The sequence below is a fragment of the Lethenteron reissneri genome, chromosome 1 (assembly GCF_015708825.2).
Source record: "Lethenteron reissneri isolate LAM-NWPU_2019-01 chromosome 1, ASM1570882v1, whole genome shotgun sequence".
Classification (NCBI taxonomy): domain Eukaryota; kingdom Metazoa; phylum Chordata; class Hyperoartia; order Petromyzontiformes; family Petromyzontidae; genus Lethenteron; species Lethenteron reissneri.
In genome coordinates, this window is record NC_083779.1 from 8837223 (window position 1) to 8858583 (window position 21361).

Here is a 21361-nt window from a genome sequence, read left to right on the forward strand (position 1 = left end):
ACACACTGGTGAGGGTAAACACACACTGGTGAGGGTACACACACTGGTGAGGGTACACACATTGGTGAGGGTACACACACACTGGTGAGGGTACACACACTGGTGAGTGTACACACACACTGGTGAGGGTACACACACTGGTGAGGGCACACACACACTGGTGAGGATACACACACATTGGTGAGGGCACACACACACTGGTGAGGGTACACACACACAGGTGAGGGCACACACACACTGGTGAGGGTACACACATATTGGTGAGGATACACACACACTGGTGAGGGTACACACACACTGGTGAGGGTACACACACACTGGTGAGGGTACACACACATTGGTGAGGGTACACACACACTGGTGAGGGTACACACACACTGGTGAGGATACACACACTGGTGAGGGTACACACACATTGGTGAGGATACACACACACTGGTGAGGGTACACGCACACTGGTGAGGGTACACGCACACTGGTGAGGGTACACGCACACTGGTGAGGGTACACACACACTGGTGAGGGTACACACACACTGGTGAGGGTACACACACACGGGTGAGGGCACACACACACGGGTGAGGGCACACACACACGGGTGAGGGTACACACACACGGGTGAGGGTACACACACACAGGTGAGGGCACACACACACTGGTGAGGGTACACACACACACTGGTGAGGGTACACACACACTGGTGAGGGTACACACACACAGGTGAGGGCACACACACACTGGTGAGGGTACACACACACAGGTGAGGGCACACACACACTGGTGAGGATACACACACACTGGTGAGGGTACACACACACTGGTGAGGGTACACACACACTGGTGAGGCTACACACACTGGTGAGGATACACACACACTGGTGAGGGTACACACACACTGGTGAGGATACACACACACTGGTGAGGGTACACACACACACTGGTGAGGGTACACACACAAGTGAGTGTGCACACAAACTGGTGAGGGTACACATACACTGGTGAGGGTACACACACACTGGTGAGGATACACACACACTGGTGAGGGTACACACACACTGGTGAGGGTACACGCACACTGGTGAGGATACACACACACTGGTGAGGGTACACACACACTGGTGAGGGTACACACACACTGGTGAGGGTACACACACACTGGTGAGGATACACACACACTGGTGAGGGTACACACACACTGGTGAGGGTACACACACACTGGTGAGGATACACACACACTGGTGAGGGTACACACACACTGGTGAGGGTACACACACACTGGTGAGGATACACACACACTGGTGAGGGTACACACACACTGGTGAGGGCACACACACACAGGTGAGGGTACACACACACTGGTGAGGGTACACACACACACTGGTGAGGGCACACACACACTGGTGAGGGTACACACACACTGGTGAGGGTACACACACTGGTGAGGGTACACACACACTGGTGAGGGTACACAAACACAGGTGAGGATACACACACACTGGTGAGGGTACACACACACAGGTGAGGGTACACACACACTGGTGAGGATACACACACATTGGTGAGGGTACACACACACTGGTGAGGGTACACACACACAGGTGAGGGCACACACACACTGGTGAGGATACACACACACTGGTGAGGGTACACACACACAGGTGAGGGCACACACACACTGGTGAGGATACACACACACTGGTGAGGGTACACACACACTGGTGAGGGTACACACACACACTGGTGAGGGTACACACACACTGGTGAGGGTACACACACACGGGTGAGGGTACACACACACAGGTGAGGGTACACACACACTGGTGAGGGTACACACACACTGGTGAGGGTACACACACACTGGTGAGGGTACACACACTGGTGAGGATACACACACACAGGTGAGGGTACACACACACTGGTGAGGATACACACACACAGGTGAGGGCACACACACACTGGTGAGGGTACACACACACACAGGTGAGGGCACACACACATTGGTGAGGGTACACACACACACTGGTGAGGGTACACATACACAGGTGAGGGTACACACACACACTGGTGAGGGTACACACACACTGGTGAGGGTACACACTGGTGAGGGTACACATACACTGGTGAGGGTACACACACACTGGTGAGGGTACACACACTGGTGAGGGTACACACACACTGGTGAGGGTACACACACACTGGTGAGGGTACACACACACTGGTGAGTTCACACACTGTGAGGGTACACACACACTGGTGAGGGTTCACACACTGGTGAGGGTACACACACACACTGGTGAGGGTACACACACACTGGTGAGGGTACACACACACAGGTGAGGGTACACACATTGGTGAGGGTACACACACACAGGTGAGGGTACACACACACACTGGTGAGGGTACACACACACTGGTGAGGGTACACACACTGGTGAGGGTACACACACACTGGTGAGGGTACACACACTGGTGAGGGTACACACACACTGGTGAGGGTACACACACACTGGTGAGGGTACACACACTGGTGAGGGTACACACACATTGGTGAGGGTACACACACTGGTGAGGGTACACACACACTGGTGAGGGTACACATACTGTTGAGGGTACACACACACTGGTGAGGGTACACACACACAGGTGAGGGTACACACACTGGTGAGGGTACACACACACAGGTGAGGGTACACACACACTGGTCAGGGTACACACTGGTGAGGGTACACACACACTGGTGAGGGTACACACACACAGGTGAGGGTACACACACACAGGTGAGGGTACACACTGGTGAGGGTACACACACATTGGTGAGGGTACACACTGGTGAGGGTACACACACACTGGTGAGGGTACACACACATTGGTGAGGGTACACACACACTGGTGAGGGTACACACACACTGGTGAGGGTACACACACACTGGTGAGGGTACACACTGGTGAGGGTACACACACACTGGTGAGGGTACACACACACTGGTGAGTGTACACACACACTGGTGAGGGTACACACACACTGGTGAGTGTACACACACACTGGTGAGGGTACACGCACACTGGTGAGGGTACACGCACACTGGTGAGGGTACACACACACACTGGTGAGGATACACACACACTGGTGAGGGTACACACACACTGGTGAGGGTACACACACACACTGGTGAGGGTACACGCACACTGGTGAGGGTACACGCACACTGGTGAGGGTACACACACACAGGTGAGTGTATACACACACACTGGTGAGGGTACACACACACAGGTGTGTATACACACACACTGGTGAGGGTACACACACACAGGTGAGTGTACACACACACTGGTGAGGGTACACACACACAGGTGAGTGTATACACACACACTGGTGAGGGTACACACACACTGGTGAGGGTACACACACACTGGTGAGGGTACACACACACACTGGTGAGGGTACACACACAAGTGAGTGTGCACACAAACTGGTGAGGGTACACATACACTGGTGAGGGTACACACACACTGGTGAGGATACACACACACTGGTGAGGGTACACACACACTGGTGAGGGTACACGCACACTGGTGAGGATACACACACACTGGTGAGGGTACACACACACTGGTGAGGGTACACACACACTGGTGAGGGTACACACACACTGGTGAGGATACACACACACTGGTGAGGGTACACACACACTGGTGAGGGTACACACACACTGGTGAGGATACACACACACTGGTGAGGGTACACACACACTGGTGAGGGTACACACACACTGGTGAGGATACACACACACTGGTGAGGGTACACACACACTGGTGAGGGCACACACACACAGGTGAGGGTACACACACACTGGTGAGGGTACACACACACACTGGTGAGGGCACACACACACTGGTGAGGGTACACACACACTGGTGAGGGTACACACACTGGTGAGGGTACACACACACTGGTGAGGGTACACAAACACAGGTGAGGATACACACACACTGGTGAGGGTACACACACACAGGTGAGGGTACACACACACTGGTGAGGATACACACACATTGGTGAGGGTACACACACACTGGTGAGGGTACACACACACAGGTGAGGGCACACACACACTGGTGAGGATACACACACACTGGTGAGGGTACACACACACAGGTGAGGGCACACACACACTGGTGAGGATATACACACATTGGTGAGGGTACACACACACTGGTGAGGGTACACACACACACTGGTGAGGGTACACACACACTGGTGAGGGTACACACACACGGGTGAGGGTACACACACACAGGTGAGGGTACACACACACTGGTGAGGGTACACACACACTGGTGAGGGTACACACACACTGGTGAGGGTACACACACTGGTGAGGATACACACACACAGGTGAGGGTACACACACACTGGTGAGGATACACACACACAGGTGAGGGCACACACACACTGGTGAGGGTACACACACACAGGTGAGGGCACACACACATTGGTGAGGGTACACACACACACTGGTGAGGGTACACATACACAGGTGAGGGTACACACACACACTGGTGAGGGTACACACACACTGGTGAGGGTACACACTGGTGAGGGTACACATACACTGGTGAGGGTACACACACACTGGTGAGGGTACACACACTGGTGAGGGTACACACACACTGGTGAGGGTACACACACACTGGTGAGGGTACACACACACTGGTGAGGGTACACACACACTGGTGAGGGTTCACACACTGGTGAGGGTACACACACACACTGGTGAGGGTACACACACACTGGTGAGGGTACACACACACAGGTGAGGGTACACACATTGGTGAGGGTACACACACACAGGTGAGGGTACACACACACACTGGTGAGGGTACACACACACTGGTGAGGGTACACACACTGGTGAGGGTACACACACACTGGTGAGGGTACACACACTGGTGAGGGTACACACACACTGGTGAGGGTACACACACACTGGTGAGGGTACACACACTGGTGAGGGTACACACACATTGGTGAGGGTACACACACTGGTGAGGGTACACACACACTGGTGAGGGTACACATACTGTTGAGGGTACACACACACTGGTGAGGGTACACACACACAGGTGAGGGTACACACACTGGTGAGGGTACACACACACAGGTGAGGGTACACACACACTGGTCAGGGTACACACTGGTGAGGGTACACACACACTGGTGAGGGTACACACACACAGGTGAGGGTACACACACACAGGTGAGGGTACACACTGGTGAGGGTACACACACATTGGTGAGGGTACACACTGGTGAGGGTACACACACACTGGTGAGGGTACACACACATTGGTGAGGGTACACACACACTGGTGAGGGTACACACACACTGGTGAGGGTACACACACACTGGTGAGGGTACACACTGGTGAGGGTACACACACACTGGTGAGGGTACACACACACTGGTGAGTGTACACACACACTGGTGAGGGTACACACACACTGGTGAGTGTACACACACACTGGTGAGGGTACACGCACACTGGTGAGGGTACACGCACACTGGTGAGGGTACACACACACACTGGTGAGGATACACACACACTGGTGAGGGTACACACACACTGGTGAGGGTACACACACACACTGGTGAGGGTACACGCACACTGGTGAGGGTACACGCACACTGGTGAGGGTACACACACACAGGTGAGTGTATACACACACACTGGTGAGGGTACACACACACAGGTGTGTATACACACACACTGGTGAGGGTACACACACACAGGTGAGTGTACACACACACTGGTGAGGGTACACACACACAGGTGAGTGTATACACACACACTGGTGAGGGTACACACACACTGGTGAGGGTACACACACACTGGTGAGGGTACACACACACTGGTGAGGGTAAACACTGGTGAGGGTACACACTGGTGAGGGTACACACACACTGGTGAGGGTACACACACACTGGTGAGGGTACACACACACAGGTGAGGGTACACACACACTGGTGAGGGTACACACACACTGGTGAGGGTACATACATTGGTGAGGGTACACACACACTGGTGAGGGTACACACACACTGGTGAGGGTACACACACTGGTGAGGGTACACACACACAGGTGAGGGTACATACATTGGTGAGGGTACACACACACTGGTGAGGGTACACACACACTGGTGAGGGTACACACACTGGTGAGGGTACACACACACAGGTGAGGGTACATACATTGGTGAGGGTACACACACACTGGTGAGGGTACACACACACAGGTGAGTGTACACACACACTGGTGAGGGTACACACACACAGGTGAGTGTATACACACACACTGGTGAGGGTACACACACACTGGTGAGGGTACACACACACTGGTGAGGGTACACACACACTGGTGAGGGTAAACACTGGTGAGGGTACACACTGGTGAGGGTACACACACACTGGTGAGGGTACACACACACTGGTGAGGGTACACACACAGGTGAGGGTACACACACACTGGTGAGGGTACACACACACTGGTGAGGGTACACACACACAGGTGAGGGTACATACATTGGTGAGGGTACACACACACTGGTGAGGGTACACACACACAGGTGAGTGTATACACACACTGGTGAGTATACACACACACTGGTGAGGGTACACAGACACAGGTGAGGGTACACACACTGGTGAGGGTAAACACTGGTGAGGGTACACACACACTGGTGAGGGTACATACATTGGTGAGGGTACACACACACTGGTGAGGGTACACACACACTGGTGAGGGTACACACACTGGTGAGGGTACACACACACAGGTGAGGGTACATACATTGGTGAGGGTACACACACACAGGTGAGGGTACACACACACTGGTGAGGGTACACACACACTGGTGAGGATACACACACACTGGTGAGGGTACACACACACTGGTGAGGGCACACACACACAGGTGAGGGTACACACACACTGGTGAGGGTACACACACACACTGGTGAGGGCACACACACACTGGTGAGGGTACACACACACTGGTGAGGGTACACACACTGGTGAGGGTACACACACACTGGTGAGGGTACACACACACAGGTGAGGATACACACACACTGGTGAGGGTACACACACACAGGTGAGGGTACACACACACTGGTGAGGATACACACACATTGGTGAGGGTACACACACACTGGTGAGGGTACACACACACAGGTGAGGGCACACACACACTGGTGAGGATACACACACACTGGTGAGGGTACACACACACAGGTGAGGGCACACACACACTGGTGAGGATACACACACATTGGTGAGGGTACACACACACTGGTGAGGGTACACACACACACTGGTGAGGGTACACACACACTGGTGAGGGTACACACACACGGGTGAGGGTACACACACACAGGTGAGGGTACACACACACTGGTGAGGGTACACACACACTGGTGAGGGTACACACACACTGGTGAGGGTACACACACTGGTGAGGATACACACACACAGGTGAGGGTACACACACACTGGTGAGGATACACACACACAGGTGAGGGCACACACACACTGGTGAGGGTACACACACACAGGTGAGGGCACACACACATTGGTGAGGGTACACACACACACTGGTGAGGGTACACATACACAGGTGAAGGTACACACACACACTGGTGAGGGTACACACACACTGGTGAGGGTACACACTGGTGAGGGTACACATACACTGGTGAGGGTACACACACACTGGTGAGGGTACACACACTGGTGAGGGTACACACCACTGGTGAGGGTACACACACACTGGTGAGGGTACACACACACTGGTGAGGGTACACACACACTGGTGAGGGTACACACACACACTGGTGAGGGTACACACACACTGGTGAGGGTACACACACACAGGTGAGGGTACACACATTGGTGAGGGTACACACACACAGGTGAGGGTACACACACACACTGGTGAGGGTACACACACACTGGTGAGGGTACACACACTGGTGAGGGTACACACACACTGGTGAGGGTACACACACTGGTGAGGGTACACACACACTGGTGAGGGTACACACACACTGGTGAGGGTACACACACTGGTGAGGGTACACACACATTGGTGAGGGTACACACACTGGTGAGGGTACACACACATTGGTGAGGGTACACACACTGGTGAGGGTACACACACACTGGTGAGGGTACACATACTGTTGAGGGTACACACACACTGGTGAGGGTACACACACACAGGTGAGAGTACACACACACTGGTGAGGGTACACACACTGGTGAGGGTACACACACTGGTGAGGGTAAACACACACTGGTGAGGGTACACACACTGGTGAGGGTACACACATTGGTGAGGGTACACACACACTGGTGAGGGTACACACACTGGTGAGTGTACACACACACTGGTGAGGGTACACACACTGGTGAGGGCACACACACACTGGTGAGGATACACACACATTGGTGAGGGCACACACACACTGGTGAGGGTACACACACACAGGTGAGGGCACACACACACTGGTGAGGGTACACACACATTGGTGAGGATACACACACACTGGTGAGGGTACACACACACTGGTGAGGGTACACACACACTGGTGAGAGTACACACACATTGGTGAGGGTACACACACACTGGTGAGGGTACACACACACTGGTGAGGATACACACACTGGTGAGGGTACACACACATTGGTGAGGATACACACACACTGGTGAGGGTACACGCACACTGGTGAGGGTACACGCACACTGGTGAGGGTACACGCACACTGGTGAGGGTACACACACACTGGTGAGGGTACACACACACTGGTGAGGGTACACACACACGGGTGAGGGCACACACACACGGGTGAGGGCACACACACACGGGTGAGGGTACACACACACGGGTGAGGGTACACACACACAGGTGAGGGCACACACACACTGGTGAGGGTACACACACACACTGGTGAGGGTACACACACACTGGTGAGGGTACACACACACAGGTGAGGGCACACACACACTGGTGAGGGTACACACACACAGGTGAGGGCACACACACACTGGTGAGGATACACACACACTGGTGAGGGTACACACACACTGGTGAGGGTACACACACACTGGTGAGGCTACACACACTGGTGAGGATACACACACACTGGTGAGGGTACACACACACTGGTGAGGATACACACACACTGGTGAGGGTACACACACACACTGGTGAGGGTACACACACAAGTGAGTGTGCACACAAACTGGTGAGGGTACACATACACTGGTGAGGGTACACACACACTGGTGAGGATACACACACACTGGTGAGGGTACACACACACTGGTGAGGGTACACGCACACTGGTGAGGATACACACACACTGGTGAGGGTACACACACACTGGTGAGGGTACACACACACTGGTGAGGGTACACACACACTGGTGAGGATACACACACACTGGTGAGGGTACACACACACTGGTGAGGGTACACACACACTGGTGAGGATACACACACACTGGTGAGGGTACACACACACTGGTGAGGGTACACACACACTGGTGAGGATACACACACACTGGTGAGGGTACACACACACTGGTGAGGGCACACACACACAGGTGAGGGTACACACACACTGGTGAGGGTACACACACACACTGGTGAGGGCACACACACACTGGTGAGGGTACACACACACTGGTGAGGGTACACACACTGGTGAGGGTACACACACACTGGTGAGGGTACACAAACACAGGTGAGGATACACACACACTGGTGAGGGTACCACACACAGGTGAGGGTACACACACACTGGTGAGGATACACACACATTGGTGAGGGTACACACACACTGGTGAGGGTACACACACACAGGTGAGGGCACACACACACTGGTGAGGATACACACACACTGGTGAGGGTACACACACACAGGTGAGGGCACACACACACTGGTGAGGATACACACACATTGGTGAGGGTACACACACACTGGTGAGGGTACACACACACACTGGTGAGGGTACACACACACTGGTGAGGGTACACACACACGGGTGAGGGTACACACACACAGGTGAGGGTACACACACACTGGTGAGGGTACACACACACTGGTGAGGGTACACACACACTGGTGAGGGTACACACACTGGTGAGGATACACACACACAGGTGAGGGTACACACACACTGGTGAGGATACACACACACAGGTGAGGGCACACACACACTGGTGAGGGTACACACACACAGGTGAGGGCACACACACATTGGTGAGGGTACACACACACACTGGTGAGGGTACACATACACAGGTGAGGGTACACACACACACTGGTGAGGGTACACACACACTGGTGAGGGTACACACTGGTGAGGGTACACATACACTGGTGAGGGTACACACACACTGGTGAGGGTACACACACTGGTGAGGGTACACACACACTGGTGAGGGTACACACACACTGGTGAGGGTACACACACACTGGTGAGGGTACACACACACTGGTGAGGGTTCACACACTGGTGAGGGTACACACACACACTGGTGAGGGTACACACACACTGGTGAGGGTACACACACACAGGTGAGGGTACACACATTGGTGAGGGTACACACACACAGGTGAGGGTACACACACACACTGGTGAGGGTACACACACACTGGTGAGGGTACACACACTGGTGAGGGTACACACACACTGGTGAGGGTACACACACTGGTGAGGGTACACACACACTGGTGAGGGTACACACACACTGGTGAGGGTACACACACTGGTGAGGGTACACACACATTGGTGAGGGTACACACACTGGTGAGGGTACACACACACTGGTGAGGGTACACATACTGTTGAGGGTACACACACACTGGTGAGGGTACACACACACAGGTGAGGGTACACACACTGGTGAGGGTACACACACACAGGTGAGGGTACACACACACTGGTCAGGGTACACACTGGTGAGGGTACACACACACTGGTGAGGGTACACACACACAGGTGAGGGTACACACACACAGGTGAGGGTACACACTGGTGAGGTACACACACATTGGTGAGGGTACACACTGGTGAGGGTACACACACACTGGTGAGGGTACACACACATTGGTGAGGGTACACACACACTGGTGAGGGTACACACACACTGGTGAGGGTACACACACACTGGTGAGGGTACACACTGGTGAGGGTACACACACACTGGTGAGGGTACACACACACTGGTGAGGGTACACACACACTGGTGAGGGTACACACACACTGGTGAGTGTACAACAGGTGAGGGTACACGCACACTGGTGAGGGTACACGCACACTGGTGAGGGTACACACACACACTGGTGAGGATACACACACACTGGTGAGGGTACACACACACTGGTGAGGGTACACACACACACTGGTGAGGGTACACGCACACTGGTGAGGGTACACGCACACTGGTGAGGGTACACACACACAGGTGAGTGTATACACACACACTGGTGAGGGTACACACACACAGGTGTGTATACACACACACTGGTGAGGGTACACACACACAGGTGAGTGTACACACACACTGGTGAGGGTACACACACACAGGTGAGTGTATACACACACACTGGTGAGGGTACACACACACTGGTGAGGGTACACACACACACTGGTGAGGGTACACACACAAGTGAGTGTGCACACAAACTGGTGAGGGTACACATACACTGGTGAGGGTACACACACACTGGTGAGGATACACACACACTGGTGAGGGTACACACACACTGGTGAGGGTACACGCACACTGGTGAGGATACACACACACTGGTGAGGGTACACACACACTGGTGAGGGTACACACACACTGGTGAGGGTACACACACACTGGTGAGGATACACACACACTGGTGAGGGTACACACACACTGGTGAGGGTACACACACACTGGTGAGGATACACACACACTGGTGAGGGTACACACACACTGGTGAGGGTACACACACACTGGTGAGGATACACACACACTGGTGAGGGTACACACACACTGGTGAGGGCACACACACACAGGTGAGGGTACACACACACTGGTGAGGGTACACACACACACTGGTGAGGGCACACACACACTGGTGAGGGTACACACACACTGGTGAGGGTACACACACTGGTGAGGGTACACACACACTGGTGAGGGTACACAAACACAGGTGAGGATACACACACACTGGTGAGGGTACACACACACAGGTGAGGGTACACACACACTGGTGAGGATACACACACATTGGTGAGGGTACACACACACTGGTGAGGGTACACACACACAGGTGAGGGCACACACACACTGGTGAGGATACACACACACTGGTGAGGGTACACACACACAGGTGAGGGCACACACACACTGGTGAGGATACACACACATTGGTGAGGGTACACACACACTGGTGAGGGTACACACACACACTGGTGAGGGTACACACACACTGGTGAGGGTACACACACACGGGTGAGGGTACACACACACAGGTGAGGGTACACACACACTGGTGAGGGTACACACTGGTGAGGGTACACACACACTGGTGAGGGTACACACACTGGTGAGGATACACACACACAGGTGAGGGTACACACACACTGGTGAGGATACACACACACAGGTGAGGGCACACACACACTGGTGAGGGTACACACACACAGGTGAGGGCACACACACATTGGTGAGGGTACACACACACACTGGTGAGGGTACACATACACAGGTGAGGGTACACACACACACTGGTGAGGGTGCACACACACTGGTGAGGGTACACACTGGTGAGGGTACACATACACTGGTGAGGGTACACACACACTGGTGAGGGTACACACACTGGTGAGGGTACACACACACTGGTGAGGGTACACACACACTGGTGAGGGTACACACACACTGGTGAGGGTACACACACACTGGTGAGGGTTCACACACTGGTGAGGGTACACACACACACTGGTGAGGGTACACACACACTGGTGAGGGTACACACACACAGGTGAGGGTACACACATTGGTGAGGGTACACACACACAGGTGAGGGTACACACACACACTGGTGAGGGTACACACACACTGGTGAGGGTACACACACTGGTGAGGGTACACACACACTGGTGAGGGTACACACACTGGTGAGGGTACACACACACTGGTGAGGGTACACACACACTGGTGAGGGTACACACACTGGTGAGGGTACACACACATTGGTGAGGGTACACACACTGGTGAGGGTACACACACACTGGTGAGGGTACACATACTGTTGAGGGTACACACACACTGGTGAGGGTACACACACACAGGTGAGGGTACACACACTGGTGAGGGTACACACACACAGGTGAGGGTACACACACACTGGTCAGGGTACACACTGGTGAGGGTACACACACACTGGTGAGGGTACACACACACAGGTGAGGGTACACACACACAGGTGAGGGTACACACTGGTGAGGGTACACACACATTGGTGAGGGTACACACTGGTGAGGGTACACACACACTGGTGAGGGTACACACACATTGGTGAGGGTACACACACACTGGTGAGGGTACACACACACTGGTGAGGGTACACACACACTGGTGAGGGTACACACTGGTGAGGGTACACACACACTGGTGAGGGTACACACACACTGGTGAGTGTACACACACACTGGTGAGGGTACACACACACTGGTGAGTGTACACACACACTGGTGAGGGTACACGCACACTGGTGAGGGTACACGCACACTGGTGAGGGTACACACACACACTGGTGAGGATACACACACACTGGTGAGGTACACACACACTGGTGAGGGTACACACACACACTGGTGAGGGTACACGCACACTGGTGAGGGTACACGCACACTGGTGAGGGTACACACACACAGGTGAGTGTATACACACACACTGGTGAGGGTACACACACACAGGTGTGTATACACACACACTGGTGAGGGTAACACACACAGGTGAGTGTACACACACACTGGTGAGGGTACACACACACAGGTGAGTGTATACACACACTGGTGAGGGTACACACACACTGGTGAGGGTACACACACACTGGTGAGGGTACACACACACTGGTGAGGGTAAACACTGGTGAGGGTACACACTGGTGAGGGTACACACACACTGGTGAGGGTACACACACACTGGTGAGGGTACACACACACAGGTGAGGGTACACACACACTGGTGAGGGTACACACACACTGGTGAGGGTACATACATTGGTGAGGGTACACACACACTGGTGAGGGTACACACACACTGGTGAGGGTACACACACTGGTGAGGGTACACACACACAGGTGAGGGTACATACATTGGTGAGGGTACACACACACTGGTGAGGGTACACACACACTGGTGAGGGTACACACACTGGTGAGGGTACACACACACAGGTGAGGGTACATACATTGGAGAGGGTACACACACACTGGTGAGGGTACACACACACAGGTGAGTGTACACACACACTGGTGAGGGTACACACACACAGGTGAGTGTATACACACACACTGGTGAGGGTACACACACACTGGTGAGGGTACACACACACTGGTGAGGGTACACACACACTGGTGAGGGTAAACACTGGTGAGGGTACACACTGGTGAGGGTACACACACACTGGTGAGGGTACACACACACTGGTGAGGGTACACACACACAGGTGAGGGTACACACACACTGGTGAGGGTACACACACACTGGTGAGGGTACACACACACAGGTGAGGGTACATACATTGGTGAGGGTACACACACACTGGTGAGGGTACACACACACAGGTGAGTGTATACACACACTGGTGAGTATACACACACTGGTGAGGGTACACAGACACAGGTGAGGGTACACACACTGGTGAGGGTAAACACTGGTGAGGGTACACACACACTGGTGAGGGTACATACATTGGTGAGGGTACACACACACTGGTGAGGGTACACACACACTGGTGAGGGTACACACACTGGTGAGGGTACACACACACAGGTGAGGGTACATACATTGGTGAGGGTACACACACACAGGTGAGGGTACACACACACTGGTGAGGGTACACACACACTGGTGAGGATACACACACACTGGTGAGGGTACACACACACTGGTGAGGGCACACACACACAGGTGAGGGTACACACACACTGGTGAGGGTACACACACACACTGGTGAGGGCACACACACACTGGTGAGGGTACACACACACTGGTGAGGGTACACACACTGGTGAGGGTACACACACACTGGTGAGGGTACACACACACAGGTGAGGATACACACACACTGGTGAGGGTACACACACACAGGTGAGGGTACACACACACTGGTGAGGATACACACACATTGGTGAGGGTACCACACACACTGGTGAGGGTACACACACACAGGTGAGGGCACACACACACTGGTGAGGATACACACACACTGGTGAGGGTACACACACACAGGTGAGGGCACACACACACTGGTGAGGATACACACACATTGGTGAGGGTACACACACACTGGTGAGGGTACACACACACACTGGTGAGGGTACACACACACTGGTGAGGGTACACACACACGGGTGAGGGTACACACACACAGGTGAGGGTACACACACACTGGTGAGGGTACACACACACTGGTGAGGGTACACACACACTGGTGAGGGTACACACACTGGTGAGGATACACACACACAGGTGAGGGTACACACACACTGGTGAGGATACACACACACAGGTGAGGGCACACACACACTGGTGAGGGTACACACACACAGGTGAGGGCACACACACATGGTGAGGGTACACACACACACTGGTGAGGGTACACATACACAGGTGAAGGTACACACACACACTGGTGAGGGTACACACACACTGGTGAGGGTACACACTGGTGAGGGTACACATACACTGGTGAGGGTACACACACACTGGTGAGGGTACACACACTGGTGAGGGTACACACACACTGGTGAGGGTACACACACACTGGTGAGGGTACACACACACTGGTGAGGGTTCACACACTGGTGAGGGTACACACACACACTGGTGAGGGTACACACACACTGGTGAGGGTACACACACTGGTGAGGGTACACACACATTGGTGAGGGTACACACACTGGTGAGGGTACACACACATTGGTGAGGGTACACACACTGGTGAGGGTACACACACACTGGTGAGGGTACACATACTGTTGAGGGTACACACACACTGGTGAGGGTACACACACACAGGTGAGGGTACACACACTGGTGAGGGTACACACACACAGGTGAGGGTACACACACACTGGTCAGGGTACACACTGGTGAGGGTACACACACACTGGTGAGGGTACACACACACAGGTGAGGGTACACACACACAGGTGAGGGTACACACTGGTGAGGGTACACACACATTGGTGAAGGTACACACTGGTGAGGGTACACACACACTGGTGAGGGTACACACACATTGGTGAGGGTACACACACACTGGTGAGGGTACACACACACTGGTGAGGGTACACACACACTGGTGAGGGTACACACTGGTGAGGGTACACACACACTGGTGAGGGTACACACACACTGGTGAGTGTACACACACACTGGTGAGGGTACACACACACTGGTGAGTGTACACACACACTGGTGAGGGTACACGCACACTGGTGAGGGTACACGCACACTGGTGAGGGTACACACACACACTGGTGAGGATACACACACACTGGTGAGGGTACACACACACTGGTGAGGGTACACACACACACTGGTGAGGGTACACGCACACTGGTGAGGGTACACGCACACTGGTGAGGGTACACACACACAGGTGAGTGTATACACACACACTGGTGAGGGTACACACACACAGGTGTGTATACACACACACTGGTGAGGGTACACACACACAGGTGAGTGTACACACACACTGGTGAGGGTACACACACACAGGTGAGTGTATACACACACACTGGTGAGGGTACACACACACTGGTGAGGGTACACACACACTGGTGAGGGTACACACACACTGGTGAGGGTAAACACTGGTGAGGGTACACACTGGTGAGGGTACACACACACTGGTGAGGGTACACACACACTGGTGAGGGTACACACACACAGGTGAGGGTACACACACACTGGTGAGGGTACACACACACTGGTGAGGGTACATACATTGGTGAGGGTACACACACACTGGTGAGGGTACACACACACTGGTGAGGGTACACACACTGGTGAGGGTACACACACACAGGTGAGGGTACATACATTGGTGAGGGTACACACACACTGGTGAGGGTACACACACTGGTGAGGGTACACACACTGGTGAGGGTACACACACTGGTGAGGGTACACACACAGGTGAGGGTACATACATTGGTGAGGGTACACACACACTGGTGAGGGTACACACACACAGGTGAGTGTATACACACACACTGGTGAGGGTACACACACACTGGTGAGGGTACACACACACTGGTGAGGGTACACACACACTGGTGAGGGTAAACACTGGTGAGGGTACACACTGGTGAGGGTACACACACACTGGTGAGGGTACACACACACTGGTGAGGGTACACACACACAGGTGAGGGTACACACACACTGGTGAGGGTACACACACACTGGTGAGGGTACACACACACAGGTGAGGGTACATACATTGGTGAGGGTACACACACACTGGTGAGGGTACACACACACAGGTGAGTGTATACACACTGGTGAGTATACACACACACTGGTGAGGGTACACAGACACAGGTGAGGGTACACACACTGGTGAGGGTAAACACTGGTGAGGGTACACACACACTGGTGAGGGTACATACATTGGTGAGGGTACACACACACTGGTGAGGGTACACACACACTGGTGAGGGTACACACACTGGTGAGGGTACACACACACAGGTGAGGGTACATACATTGGTGAGGGTACACACACACTGGTGAGGGTACACACACACAGGTGAGTGTACACACACACTGGTGAGGGTACACACACACAGGTGAGTGTATACACACACACTGGTGAGGGTACACACACACTGGTGAGGGTACACACACACTGGTGAGGGTACACACATACTGGTGAGGGTAAACACTGGTGAGGGTACACACTGGTGAGGGTACACACACACTGGTGAGGGTACACACACACTGGTGAGGGTACACACACACTGGTGAGGGTACACACACACTGGTGAGGGTACACACACACAGGTGAGGGTACACACACACTGGTGAGGGTACACACACACTGGTGAGGGTACACACACACAGGTGAGGGTACATACATTGGTGAGGGTACACACACACTGGTGAGGGTACACACACACAGGTGAGTGTATACACACACTGGTGAGTATACACACACACTGGTGAGGGTACACAGACACAGGTGAGGGTACACACACTGGTGAGGGTAAACACTGGTGAGGGTACACACACACTGGTGAGGGTAAACACTGGTGAGGGTACACACACACTGGTGAGGGTACACACTGGTGAGGGTACACACTGGTGAGGGTGAGTTTAGCTCTCACCTCACTGTAATCGGCTTCACGCGGGTCGCGTTGTGGAGCCGCGACCCCAGGGCCGAGGCTCCATGTGGCCTACGAGCCGCCGCGACTCCTCACCCCACTGCTCACCCCACTGCTCACCACTCACCCCACTCCTCACCCCACCGCTCACCCCACTCCTCACCACTCACCCCACTCCTCACCACTGTCTCCTTTCCCTGCTGTCCTCCTTCCTCACCATTCACCGCGCCTGGCACTCACCACTGACCGCCGCTGCCTCACGCCGCCGCTCGCCTGACCACTCACCCACCGCTCACCCTGCTCCAGCGTCTCTCTCTCTCTCTCTCCTCACCAACTGTCACTCTCTCCTCACCAACTCTCTCCTCACCAACTCTCTCCTCACCAACTGTCACTATCTCTCCTCACCAACTGTCTCTCCTCACCAACTGTCACTCTCTCCTCACCAACTCTCTCCTCACCAACTCTCTCCTCATCAACTCTCTCCTCACCAACTGTCACTTTCTCCTCACCAACTGTCACTCTCCTCACCAACTGTCACTCTCTCCTCACCAACTCTCTCCTCACCAACCGTCACTATCTCCTCACCAACTGTCACTCTCCTCACCAACTGTCTCTCTCTCCTCACCAACTCTCTCCTCACCAACTGTCACTCTCTCCCCACCAACTGTCTCTCTCTCCTCACCAAATGTCTCCTCACCAACTGTCACTCTCTCTCCTCACCAACTGTCTCTCCTCACCAACTGTCACTCTTTCCTCACCAACTGTCACTCTCTCCTCACCAACTGTCACTCTCCTCACTAACTATCACTCTCTCCTCACCAACTGTCACTCTTTCCTCACCAACTATCACTCTCTCCTCACCAACTGTCACTCTCTCCTCACCAACTGACTCTCTCCTCACCAACTGTCACTCTCTCCTCACCAACTGTCTCTCTCCTCACCAACTGTCACTCTCTCTCCTCACCAACTGTCACTCTTTCCTCACCAACTGTCACTCTCTCCTCACCAACTGTCACTCTCCTCACTAACTATCACTCTCTCCTCACCAACTGTCACTCTTTCCTCACCAACTATCACTCTCTCCTCACCAACTGTCACTCTCTCCTCACCAACTGACTCTCTCCTCACCAACTGTCACTCTCTCCTCACCAACTGTCTCTCTCCTCACCAACTGTCACTCTCTCCTCACCAACTGTCTCTCTCCTCACCAACTGTCACTCTTTCCTCACCAACTGTCACTCTCTCCTCACCAACTGTTTCTCTCCTCACCAACGGTCTCTCTCTCCTCACCAACTGTCTCTCTCTCCTCACCAACTGTCACTCTCTCTCCTCACCAACTGTCACTCTCTCTCCTCACCAACTGTCTCTCTCTCCTCACCAACGGTCTCTCTCTCCTCACCAACTGTCACTTTCTCCTCACCAACTGTCTCTCTCTCCTCACCAACTGTCTCTCTCTCCTCACCAACTGTCACTCTCTCCTCACCAACTGTCACTCTCTCTCCTCACCAACTGTCACTCTCCTCACCAACTGTCTCTCTCTCTCCTCACCAACTGTCTCTCTCTCCTCACCAACTGTCACTTTCTCCTCACCAACTGTCTCTCTCTCCTCACCAACTGTCTCTCTCTCTCCTCACCAACTGTCACTCTCTCCTCACCAACTCTCTCCTCACCAACTCTCTCCTCACCAACTGTCACTATCTCCTCACCAACCGTCACTATCTCCTCACCAACTGTCACTTTCTCCTCACCAACTGTCACTCTCCTCACCAACTGTCACTCTCTCCTCACCAACTCTCTCCTCACCAACTGTCACTTTCTCCCCACCAACTGTCTCTCTCTCCTCACCAAATGTCTCCTCACCAACTGTCACTCTCTCTCCTCACCAACTGTCTCTCCTCACCAACTGTCACTCTTTCCTCACCAACTGTCACTCTCTCCTCACCAACTGTCACTCTCCTCACTAACTATCACTCTCTCCTCACCAACTGTCACTCTTTCCTCACCAACTATCACTCTCTCCTCACCAACTGTCACTCTCTCCTCACCAACTGACTCTCTCCTCACCAACTGTCACTCTCTCCTCACCAACTGTCTCTCTCCTCACCAACTGTCACTCTCTCCTCACCAACTGTCTCTCTCCTCACCAACTGTCACTCTCTCTCCTCACCAACTGTCACTCTTTCCTCACCAACTGTCACTCTCTCCTCACCAACTGTCACTCTCCTCACTAACTATCACTCTCTCCTCACCAACTGTCACTCTTTCCTCACCAACTATCACTCTCTCCTCACCAAACTCTCTCCCTCACCAACTGACTCTCTCCTCACCAACTGTCCTCTCTCCTCACCAACTGTCTCTCTCCTCACCAACTGTCACTCTCTCCTCACCAACTGTCTCCTCCTCCACCAACTGTCACTCTCTCTCCTCACCAACTGTCACTCTTTCCTCACCAACTGTCACTCTCTCCTCTCCTCTCTCCTCAACCACTGTTTCTCCTCTCCTCACCAACGGTCTCTCTCTCCTCTCTCACAACTGTCTCTCTCTCCTCACCAACTGTCCTCTCTCTCCTCACCAACTGTCACTCTCTCTCCTCACCAACTGTCACTCTCTCCTCACCAACTGTTTCTCTCCTCACACACGTCTCTCTCTCCTCACCAACTGTCTCTCTCTCCTCACCAACTGTCACTC

At 53.9% G+C, this 21361-nt stretch overlaps 1 protein-coding gene across 1 annotated transcript in view; it reads right to left on the bottom strand.

Moving 5' to 3' along the window:
• The window catches only part of ST8SIA5 (ST8 alpha-N-acetyl-neuraminide alpha-2,8-sialyltransferase 5), a 33323-nt gene extending 12374 nt beyond the window's left edge, over nucleotides 1-20949 (bottom strand). The window contains exon 1 of the mRNA XM_061567910.1: nucleotides 18677-20949. The gene's annotated coding sequence lies outside the window, so the exon portion shown is untranslated. The remainder of the gene's footprint in view (nucleotides 1-18676) is intronic.
• Nucleotides 20950-21361: the final 412 nt, after the last annotated feature.